Source organism: Lactuca sativa, chromosome 8 (assembly GCF_002870075.4).
Source record: "Lactuca sativa cultivar Salinas chromosome 8, Lsat_Salinas_v11, whole genome shotgun sequence".
NCBI lineage: Eukaryota > Viridiplantae > Streptophyta > Magnoliopsida > Asterales > Asteraceae > Lactuca > Lactuca sativa.
Window position 1 is genome coordinate 277,988,378 of NC_056630.2, and position 12,057 is coordinate 278,000,434.

The 12,057-nt window shown below is 35.6% G+C and overlaps 2 non-coding genes across 2 annotated transcripts; one reads left to right on the top strand and one right to left on the bottom strand.

Annotated features, from left to right (window-relative positions):
• Window positions 1-928: 928 nt before the first annotated feature.
• LOC111904925 (small nucleolar RNA R71) lies at window positions 929-1,035 on the top strand. The gene has a single exon (XR_002854676.1). It is a non-coding gene; the product is annotated as a small nucleolar RNA R71 (small nucleolar RNA).
• A 10,611-nt stretch (window positions 1,036-11,646) lies between these two features.
• Window positions 11,647-11,729, bottom strand: TRNAL-UAA (transfer RNA leucine (anticodon UAA)). The gene has a single exon. It is a non-coding gene; the product is annotated as a tRNA-Leu (tRNA).
• Window positions 11,730-12,057: the final 328 nt, after the last annotated feature.

The window sequence follows — 12,057 nt, forward strand, 5'->3', positions numbered from 1 at the left end:
GATTGCTCGAGATGGGAATGGAAAAGGAGGTTGATACAAATGAAAGAGATAAAAAAAATTATCTTCTCGAGACCACGACGTGGTGAATAATCAGTGAATGATTCACTATTTTGCTCTTTTGGCTCCGGGCTTCTCTTATTCCAAACAGAATTGGGTTGTATGGTAGCTACTTCATGGGTCATTGTTGGCTCATTATGAACCTCTTCTTGGGTGTAGATCACTATTACATGAGGTTGTGATTTTCGGTCTTGATTTCTATGTGGTAAACTCTTATTAACAATTGTTGTAAGTTGCCCAAGTTGAGTATCGATATTTTTGATGGAAGCTTGATGATTTCTCACTTTAGCATCAGTAGCATCATGCCTCTTTTTAGATGCTTCCATAAATCTATGAAGTACCGACTCGAAATCCATCTTCTTTTCGGGTAGTGGTTGCTCTTTTTGGTAAAAAAACCCCGACCGGTTGTGTATACTTCTTTTATTTCTGCTTCTTGTACTCTTCATATGGCAACTACTCCTTCTTGGGCTTCCTCCAATCTTCATCATACTTGTCACCAATAGAGTAGAACACTTATGCCTTCTTATTTTCATTTTCATCTAAATCACAATCCTTGGTCAAATGTGGCCCACTACAATTATCACACCTAACTCTTATTGCATGGATTGATTGATCCAACTTTGTCATTCGCCTATCCATATTTTCTAACTTTGCCAAAATCGCAGCCATGTTCTTGTTCCCTCTATCTCCTTTACCTCTAGTAACATCCTCTTGTGGGTTGTGGTACTCGCGTGAGTGCTTCGCAAACTATTTAATCAACTCTTTTATGGTGGCCAACTCCTTCATCATCATTGGTCCTTGGGAGTCAAGAAGTTGTCTAGTCATTACATTCACTCCATCATAGAAGATGGAAACTTCTTTTTGGACATTAAGATCATGTTGAGGGCAACTTCTATGCAAACCCTTGTATCTCTCCTATGCTATATACAATTACTCTCCAACCTCTTGTTGAAAAATTGTAATCTTCTTTTTAAGCTTCGAGATCATCGAAGGTGGACTAAATTGCTCAATAAAAGCATCATGAAGATTTTCCTACATGATAATGGATCCAAGTGCAAGTGACTTCAACCAAACCTTGGTTTCACTAATAAATATCACCGGAAGCATCCTAAGTAACACGACTTCTCTTGGCACATTAGGAACATTGAAGTATTTGTCAATGTCCTTCACTTCATCAATATGCTTGAAAGCATCTTCATATTCTCTCTCGGCGAAAGGTATATCCTTGAGCATGGATAGAATATGCCCTTTAAGTTCAAAACTTCTCTTGGACAGTATCTCGGGTGGAACTAGACCTGGTCCATATTCTTCACGTATCCTCTTCTTGTAATCTCCCATTGTCATTCTCGTGATATCCACTATCTCTTCAACCTTGCTTTTTATCTCTTCCTCATCTGAACTTTCTTCGATAGATGTTTTTGGATCGTATCCAATTTCCTTCTTATCTGGCGTCCTTTCGAAAAGCTCAAATTTTTCTGATTTGAAAGTATTGCTCGACGCGCCCTTCTTGCCTTTCTTCTTGTGGAAAGCTGGTTTTAGATCTTCTAGTGGAGGAAGAATTGGTGTTTTAGATCCTCGGGTCATAAATCAATAAAACAAAAACAAAACAAAACAAAAACATGTAAAAGGAATAAAAATTAAGAAACTAAAAATTGACTGAGATGAGAGCATGATGTGGTTAAGATGACCACTACGCGGTTGCTTCTCAGAGAAAAATAATACAAACTAAATGCAACCAAAATAACTTTTGTGGTTTTTACCCCACAAAAGGATCAAATAGCTAAAAGCAATTAACTATGAATCAAATAAGTCGTTCCCCGGCAATGACGCTAAAAAACATTAATGTTTATAAAAGTACCTACTAGTCTTAAATTTATAATCTAACAAACTCTTACTAACTATGCACCTATAGGCAGTGTACCTAGTTAGATTATAGTATACTTCAGGTAAGTCGGGTGTCGATCACAGGGAACAAAATTCAGTTAAATAAATTAACTACTAATTAAACTAAGAAACAAACTATGGTTGGGGGGTTACTGAGTTTTCAAGATCAGAAGAACTTAAACTATCAACTAGCAATAAAAATAAAAAACAAGTCAACTTCAAGAATTAAAAGAATACTTCTGCCTAGATCCGATTTCACTTTCTCTGATGGTTGATTTCTAATGGATAGATTATATTGATTACCAATTTTCTAGCTATTATGATCAAATATATAGGCCTACCAATTTATGCATTAACAAGCAATGATCATGCATAAGTTAAACACCAAATTGATATTAAAATCAATTGGACTATGAATGATAGTAGTTACTTTCCTATGATCAAGTTAAGCAACCAAGCACTAATTAATATTAATTATGCTCTTTAACATAGTTAAAGTTACTAGATTTAATTAACTAATCTATGATGTGATTAGTCCTAGTTCTAATTATTTAAAGATCACAAGCAATTAGGAGATAGATTCATGCAATTAATATGATCAATTATTACACAAAATCTGATTTATAAGCAATATAAACTAGAACTAAACATGCTAGGGTTTATATATCAAACACAAGTAAACTAAAATATAATCATCCAATAATCAAAATCAACATATATGGATCACGTTCATCTTCACCAAACAGAAGTAAAAGGTATTTAGCCTCTCATTGTAACAGAAAAACACAATAGATCCATGTAAAATAAGCTAGACATAGGTATGAAAAGCAAACCAACTAGATCAATGTTGAATTTCTTCTAAATATTTTTCAATTGTTAACCTTCACTTAACTTTCGATCTTTTTTTTGGGGTTTCTAAAGGTTTTGGTCGAAAATAACCTCAGAAAAACCGATTGCATGCCTCTTAATTCAACCTAATGTTTGGCATTTTATAATTATCAAAATCAGTACAGCACGTCGTGGTTGACCACCACCACGACGTGATCTTCGAGTTAAACCCTTATCTGCCAAGTCATCTTATTGATCACAAATATTCCATTCACCACGTCGTGTTGGAGATCACCATGACGTGGTCTTCAATCTTCTTTACTTCTTCTTTTGTTTTAGCTCCTGTTTCCTGCTTCCGACTCCTCGTATGCTTCCTTTGTCCCGGGCAAGTCTTTGCCGCTACAAAACATATGTTAAACATAATAAGTTTCTTTTGTTCCAAAATAAACATAATTGTAGCTAAAGTATTAGAAATATGTATGAATTATATTGTTAAATCTACATATATCAGGTAACAACTCATCAAAGGGCCCAAAGATATCGCTTTTCCTGTTATGGCAAAAGGAAAGAATAAACTTTAACTATATAATCATACCTTTCACTCATCATGTCATACATGGAAATATACTTATAACACCCAATTACGAGATATGTTAGAGTAAACCAATGCACAATTGATTTGCAAAATATGACTTATATATCTTTGTTTTAAGAATAGAAGATATTATTGTCTTATAATTACTCGTGATTGAATCCATGAAGTAATCTATAAGCGTAGGTTTAACCAATACTTAAAATCCCTATTTTCAAGAACTCATGAATATTGCAGTAATCCATATGCAATGGACAATCCCTTTGGACAATCTATAATCAATTCATGACAGTCTTAAATCAATACCTACTTCCAGAAGTGTAACTGACTCTGGCATTTCAAATAAATCAATAGTCAGGAAGTAACACGCAGGAAACATAATAACAAACTAATAGTTCTATGGCATCATACTCTTTGAATATAAATAATTCCTTATTATTTAATCACCATAACAACTATAAATTTATCTATTATATAAACATTATAACATCTCGATTTCCAAGTATTTTACATTTTGACCCTTGGTATGAGAATTTCTTGCAAATTGGTCACAAATGGCACTTAAATGAAAGGTGGGGGCTGCTAAGTACGTTGGGCATACGTTGAGTACATTGGATATACGTGGTTAGGGAGCAAACCCTAATTTTTAGCATTTGGACCCTATTTAAACATCCTTAACTCGTTGATAACTCTTCATTCTTTAGCCTCCACCTCCATATTGGACCCTAGCTAACTCTAATCCATTTTTGAGCATTCTTGAACCATTAGTCTGTGTTCTTAGAGAAAGGAGAAGGAAAGGAGAACATCTTGGAAGCTTGGACCAACCTTGGATCTAGATGTTTTGCACCGTCCTCCATCTCCAGAAGGTAAAAAGTTTATACCTTGATGCTTATTTGGTTAGATCTAGCTTGTATCATGTTATTATGTTATTTTTGTCCCCAAACAATGAAGTTCTTGAGTATGGCATGCTCTAGACCTATTCGAATGACTTTTTAAATGTTTTGGAGTGTCTAAGGTCATAAAAATGCAATCTTGGTTATTAGTTTCCTTCCATGCATGGGTTATAATGTCTTAATGAGTTAAGAAGTTAGGGTTTTTTTTAGTATTGAGCACTTCTTAACCATGAAAAGTCATAAAGTTGGAAACTTTATGACTTAAGTTGTTATTTTGGGACTAGATATGGATTTTGGATGAAAGGAGCTTAAGGGATTAAGCTCAAAGTAGAAGGAAAAGTTGGCTGGTATGTATGATGGGCGTACCCTATGGTACGATGTGTGTACGTGGTCAACAGCCCGTAGTTGGTTAAGATTCTTGTACACCGTGTGTAGAAGTTGAGTACGCTGGGCATACTCTGCTGAGTTGACCCAGTTGGCTTCTTTGACTTTTGACTTTAACCAAGATTTAACCAAGTTTGATGTAAGGTTATTTTGGTTATTTTGAGTTGTAGTTGAGATTGGTCACTATTTAGGTGACTTGTAGACATGAGATTCGGAGCAGTGTTCTATTCAACTATCTTTCCAAACTAAGAGGTGGGTTTTCCTCATTGTAGTTGTGGGTCGAAAGCACAAATGCTGACCCAATGGGTTATATATCCTGGTTTAGAGGATGTTGTTTGTAACAACTGGTAAAAATTGGTTAGAGTTCGACGGTCCAACCACTGTGAACCACTATGTATTAAGGACCAATTGTATGCAATTTTATCTTTATAATGTGTATTAAAGATATTATATTCATAATTACTTTCAGAATATCTCAAACTACTAAAACCATCCATCGTTGGAGATCGAATTGAAAATCACCAAAAATTAAATTTATTTGTGATGTTAAAATTAAAATTTTCTATTAAGTATACTTGAGAGCTATGGATAATAAATATAAATAGATTTTGTTCTCCTAATTTTGTGGATATAAAGAGCGTCCAAAACGGAGATCGTATGAAGACGTTAAGCCTCTTTCAAATTATAAAAATCAGTATTTATCTACATTTCCTGAAACGAACCATACACTGCTTCATTTGGACTAGCTACGAACCTCGTAAATTGTTTTTGAGAACATTTTTGAACTCAGACTATGTTCTATTATCTAATTTCATTTTTATGATATTTTAATCTCAGCCAAAATCATATTCGTAAAATCTGTCGAATCAGATCCAATTAATCGCGAAAATTTAAACGACATTTCATGGAGTTTGGTATATCAAAATTAAATTCCATCTATGTTTCTGGGATCATCACGACCGAGACAACAAACAAAGATTTTCAGAAAGAAATTTCATGAGACGGTATGATGGCACAAAAATTGAAAATTGAGACTTAGATCACAAATATAAATTATACATATTTAAAACCCAATATATCTTTAAAAAAAATTAAAGAAAGACTTTGACTTTTGAAAGTTAGCTAAGATTCAAATTGAAGCTTCTCTCCAATCCCTCTAACTCACTGTCGATTTTGCCATACACTAAGCATATTTAACTCAAATCTTCAATATATATCTTCTAAATATATCAAAAATCTTCCGTATACCAATTCTAAATCTCTAATATCTTTTTTGTACATACAAATCCTCCAAGATCACATACAAGTACTAGTAGATCACTAAAAATCCATCATTCACCATTCCCTCTGATCTCACTCCCTCTTGAACTTTTTCTCTCGATCTCAAGAAAATCCAAAGAAGGAGAGCACTGTTGCACCTCTCTGTTCATCTTCGACCAAAGCAGCCCCCAAAACAACCCTCACACGAGACCCAAAACAACCTCAAAGAGGCTTAAAAATCGCAAGAAACTAGTTAGGAACAACCCCACTAGCTGCTACCCTTCTCCACCTGCTGCTAGAGTTCGAAGCCACAACTCCGACGAGCGAATTAGCAGCCGAGAAAGAAAACTTTCCAGAAAAACGTGTCCCTCCGCCCCTCCTCATGATTTCCCAGCAACCACGGGAGCTCCCTCGATTTGCCTTTCATTCGTTTCTTCCGTGCTCGATCAGATGGAGATGGAAACCCACCCACTTTTCCTTCCTTCTTTTCTAGCCGATCAAAGCTACCAAAAATCTCCCTTAATATCATTTGTTGCTATTGTTCTATCTCTGATTTACCTTTCCCCTTTCGTTTGCATTTTTTGTCGGATCAAAAAGGAAGAAAGAAACAACGAGGAGCTGCCGAAGCAGCCCCTCTCACCATCTGTTGTCACTTTTGTTTTTCTTCCTTCTTCAGCAAAGCCAAAGCACCGGTGGTGCTCCTGAAAACTTTATACCTCATTTATGCAAAACTCTCTTGAAAATCATATCTTGGTTACAAATGTTACTAGTTAAAACATTTTACGTTTAACGAAAACTAGTTATTAAACTCGATATTTTCATATGTTATAGTTGTTTGAAAAAGGTTACAACTAGTTATAATAACATACCTTTTTACTCGAAACAAGTTATGATAAGTGGTTAATTGTGTGTCATAAATATTATGCCGTGTAATATTACTACTCAAATGATATTCAAAGATCATACTTACATACAATACTATGAGCTTTACCATTATTAAGCGAGTATCATACATTTTCACATATATACTTGTCGAACATATTCATAGTTTATAAACTCTATTCATCGTAAATCAATTTTCCTGGTGACTTATCCACGTATAAGTTAGAGCTATCCACTCTCGAACATTACACCATGTATGCTTATCCATGTATAAGATAGGACAGGTTATTCATGTACATTAGTTAATTGCTTTTATAGTGAGACATTGTTCATTACCTAAGTATAAACACTTAGCATAGCCACACTACTATAACCGTTAATCTTTGGAGCAAGATACATATATATAGATCTATACGGGTTTGACACCCTCTCCTGTGGTTGCTAGCTACAACCATGATGGTCAAGTTGAAGCGGGTGATTACTATCTATAGTTATTTCTACGACATCCAATGAAGCGTTGTAGGGGGTACTTCAGTCACATTGCTCGGTTATAGGACTCACTACAAACATTAGCTGGATCTCTTTTTCTTTACAAACCATGGACTTGGCTTCTCGCACTACAAACCATGGACTTGGTTTCTTGCACTACAAACCATGGATTTGGTTTCTCTCTCTACAAACCATGGATTTGGTTTCTCTCTTTACAAACCATGGATTAGGTTTCTCTCTCTATCTCTCTCTCTCTCTTTCTCTCTCTCTCTCTCTCTATCTCTCTCTCTTTCTCTCTCTGTCTTTCTCTATCCATAAAACATTTAAATATGGATTTACTTATGGTTTCTCTATTTCTACAAAACTTTTAAAGTATGGATTTACTTAAAAATAATATACCTTTTGGCTTTGAAGGTATCACTAAAAGGTTCTCTACAAAACATTTAATAAATGTGGCTTTACTTATAAGGGCAATTCTTTTTAGTCATTTTAAAAGTATGATTACTGCACTAGTAGAAAGCCTATAACTCTCACCAACCCTGTGTTGACCCTCAAAATTACTTGTATTCTTAGGTTATTTAGTAGGTCAAAAGTCTTCGCATAGGTGACTTGTAGGGCTTATATGAGCAGTGTCATGTTCAACTATCTTACCGGATTAAGAGGTGCATTTTCCTCACTATAAATAAGGGTCGAAGGCACCAATGTTGGCCCAATGGGTTACGTATCCTGGTTTAGAGGATGTTGTTATGTTGTATTGATCTGTTAGATCTGAGTCCTATTATGTAAGATGTTGTTATGCGATAATGATATGTAGATCTGCATGTTAGTTTGTTGATTGGTTATATTATTAACTTGTAACAGCCCAAAACCAGGTTAGCTTTATAACCCTTCTATTTTGGAGAATTGGCTAGTTAGTCCCTTAAAGTGAAAGATGTAATGGGTGAGTATGCTGGGCGTACTGGGGTGTACGCCGCGCGTACTCGCGCGCTTAACTTGTACGCGGGTCATCCGGGTACGATGGGCCGGCCCAGATGCAAAACCCTAATTAGTGGCCTTGCTCTATAAAAGGAACATGTAGTCCCATGCCCTAGCCACCATACACCCTTGAGAGAGCCCTTGAAGAGCTGAGATTCGTGATTTAGCTTGTGTGTGAGTTTTTGAGCTTGAAGTTGTCTTTTCAAGGTGAAGAAGGAGAAGAAGGAGCCATTGTTGGAGCTAGAAGTTGAAGAACAAGTGTAGATCCGAGTTCTACAGTGGTTGGAGATCCTTCCTGAGGTAAAAAGCTCAAAGCTTTCCTTGTTCTTCATAGGTTTTGCTTGTTGGACCATTTTTAGGGTTTTTGGTTCAAAGTTGGAGACTTTATGTGCAAAGAGTCTCCATAAGCTTAGATCTGACCTTTTTTAGTGTAATATGTGTTGAGGAGTCATAAAAATCGAGTCTTGGAAGTGGATCTTGTGGCATGCATGAGTTATAGTCTCATTATGGAAAGAGGAAAGGTGTTTTGAGCACAAGGTGACCTTTACAGCCATGCAAAGGCTTAAAGGTTCCAACTTTATGGTTTAAGACATATTAGAGGAGTCAGATCTGAAGTTTGGATGCAAGTCTTAACCGTTTAAGACCTGAATGTGCTGAACAAGGAAACTGGGCATTACACCGGGCGTAATCCCAGTACGCGCCACGTAAGGGGTTGCGTACCCCGTTTCTGGAATGCAAGAGTACGCCCCGCGTACAGGAGCTGGTACGCCCCGCATACTGCTTGCTGTTGACTTTTGTTGACTTTTAGGGTTTTAGTCAACATGTGGACTATTGGGTCAGGGAGGGGTAAAATGGTCTTTTACCCTTCTGTGGAATTTTAGAAGGAATATAGTATAGCCTTGCGAGCCGTTAATGATTTAGAATGATTATTTGATGTGATTAGGCGAGGCTAGGTCGAGGTTACGAGATTCAGAAATATCGAGCACGTGAGACTTAGACATCATACGAGATGAGTCTTCTCACTATACTGTACCTGGAAGGGTACCTATGTGTGACCGGAAGGTCTGGTATGCTATAAGCTATATGCATTATATGTTAAGTTGCCTGTTTTGTATGCGTTATGTATGCTATGCTTGATATGGGCCGGAAGGCATTATGTTATGGGCCGAAAGGGATTATGATGTAAACCAGAAGGTCAGTGAGTTATGGACCGGAAGGTCGACACGGGTGGGACCGGAAGGTTTACTGGGTCGGTACGGAAGTCCCCTGAGACACATGGACCGGAAGGTCATGGCCTGGAAGGGTGTATGTGTGTAAGTGGTATATTGGGGAACTCACTAAGCATTTATGCTTACAGTTGTAGTGTGATGTGTTTCAGGTACTAGCGAGGATCGTGGGAAGGCGCCGACATGACTCGTACACACACACACAGACGGATTTGGAGATAATTGATCTTGGGATTTGATATGTTTTGTACTATGATTATGATACATTGGATTTTTATGGTTTGATTTGGATGAATTTATGTTTTTAAGAAATGAAAATTTGTTTTGAAAAATTATGTTGTTACATAACTGTTTATTGGATAAATGTTATCTGTTATGTATATGTCGACATAGTGTGGTTAGGTTGAGGCGATACAGCTTTGTGCGGAAGCCAACAACCTTAGGATCAAGCCAGCCATAATTTATGGGCCTGAGAGGCAAGGCAGACTTATGTTGTGGGCTCGGGAGTAAGCCAAAAATGAGTTGTGGGCTGGAAGGCAAGCTAGACTTATGATGTAGGCTCGGGAGTAAGCCTGATATGAGCTGTGGGCCGGAAGGCAAGCCAAACTCATGTTGTGGACTCAGGGGCAATCCAGTCTGTTAGTTATAAACCCAATATGCATGTTGTTATATGCTTGTGTGGTGGTACTTTGGGGGAACTCACTAAGTTTTGACTTATAGTTTCAGTTTATTGTTTCAGGTACTTCAGACGATCGTGGGAAAACAAGTGCGTGATCGTGCACATCTTCTTGATCTTTATGATGTTGGATTTCTGGGATACTCTGATTTGATTTTTTACTCTTGGAAACAATGATTTGTAAACAATTATGGTTTTTGGATTAGTTTTGAAAAATTGAAAATTTTACTCTGATTTTTGGGACCTTACAAATGTTTTGGTGTAATCGACTTAACAACTAAACTTGTCAACATTTTTCATGCCAATGTACTTTAGCATGCATATCATGTTTTCATTTGGTCATCACTATTGTCAAGGAATCATCGAAAAAATATTCACTTCACAACTAGATCTCTATCCTCAACCTTTTTTCTTGGATGTAGTAGAATTTCCTCTTATGCATTAACCTTCTGTGATCTCAAGAATACTTAATCAATATGATTGCACTTTCACAGAATGTTGCTAATGACAATTTGTTACTCAAAACAAATCCAAGGTTAACTATGAAGTTTTCTAATCCATATACGCTCATTGGATACTTCACTTGCACTAATGAAGTCTTACCCCCATTGTCGAATCAACCACCATCTCCTATATGAAACATTTCATGCTTCAACTCAAAATGAATATTCATTTAGACTATGACTCAAAGCCATCTTTAAAATTTATGTAACTATAACTCTTGTAAATCATGTTGTCTACTATCCAAGCTAATAAGTAATATATATATATATATATATATATATATATATATATATATATATATATATATATATATATATATATATATATATATATATATATATGTGTGAAACACTCCTTTAGTGTCTTTTGTACCATTTTTTAAAATTTGATATGTCACAATGTCATATCAACGTCACATAACAAAATAATATAATGTTATCGTGTCATATCATCAAAAACTCACTCGTGTTATGCCAAGTCGGAGGGCAATTAGGTTGACAGTCAAATAGTCAAAATTGAAAAAAAAACCTAATGACTAAATTGTAACAAAAATAATACAAACCCAAAATCGATTTTTTTTTTTTTTTTTTTTGTAAAAACATAATAACTTTTGTACAATTTACCCTTATGTTTATCATGTTTTTTCCTTCGTATCCCAATATATGCTTTGTTATATTATAATTATTCAATCTAAATTACTGTTTTACCTTTACAATATATGTTTGTTATGTATTTAAAAAAATAAAAATAAAATCTGTGACAAAACTTTATTATTTATAATACTGGCTCGAGATAGTTTTGATTTTCAATCCATGGAACGTTTTTTAAGCAAAAGATGAAGATACAACGTTGAATTAGTGCCAAAATAAGAAATTAAACGATTTTAATGAACAATTTTTTGAAATTACAATGACCTAATTGGAAAATACAAACCGTAGAGGGTATATTTATAAACAAGTGATAATAATGGGCAGTGAAAAAAGTGATAAAAACAAATGCTGGCTATGGGGTTCGAACCCATGCGCACTTATGTGCAGAAGATCTTAAGTCTTCCCCCTTAACCTCTCGGGCAAACCAGCAACTTGTGTTTAAGTTCTCTATATGTTTATTTGTATAGTAAGCGAGTAAGAATATGAGGTAAAGGAAAAGCAGACACGATCTCAATTTAAAGTTCTATGGAGTGGAATTTAAAATCAAATCAAACTATTCAATTGATCGTATTTTCTATGTTATTTTAGCCTAAAATGATCAACTAAGGTGTAGACCAACCGCATATATAGTATAAGTGGCAACATTGCACTGCAAATGTGGATTATATATTTACGATGCAGTTTGCGGTTTGTTATTTGGTCAAACCACACTATACGACGCATTCACGGTTTTTAATTATGAAACTATGGTTCAAAC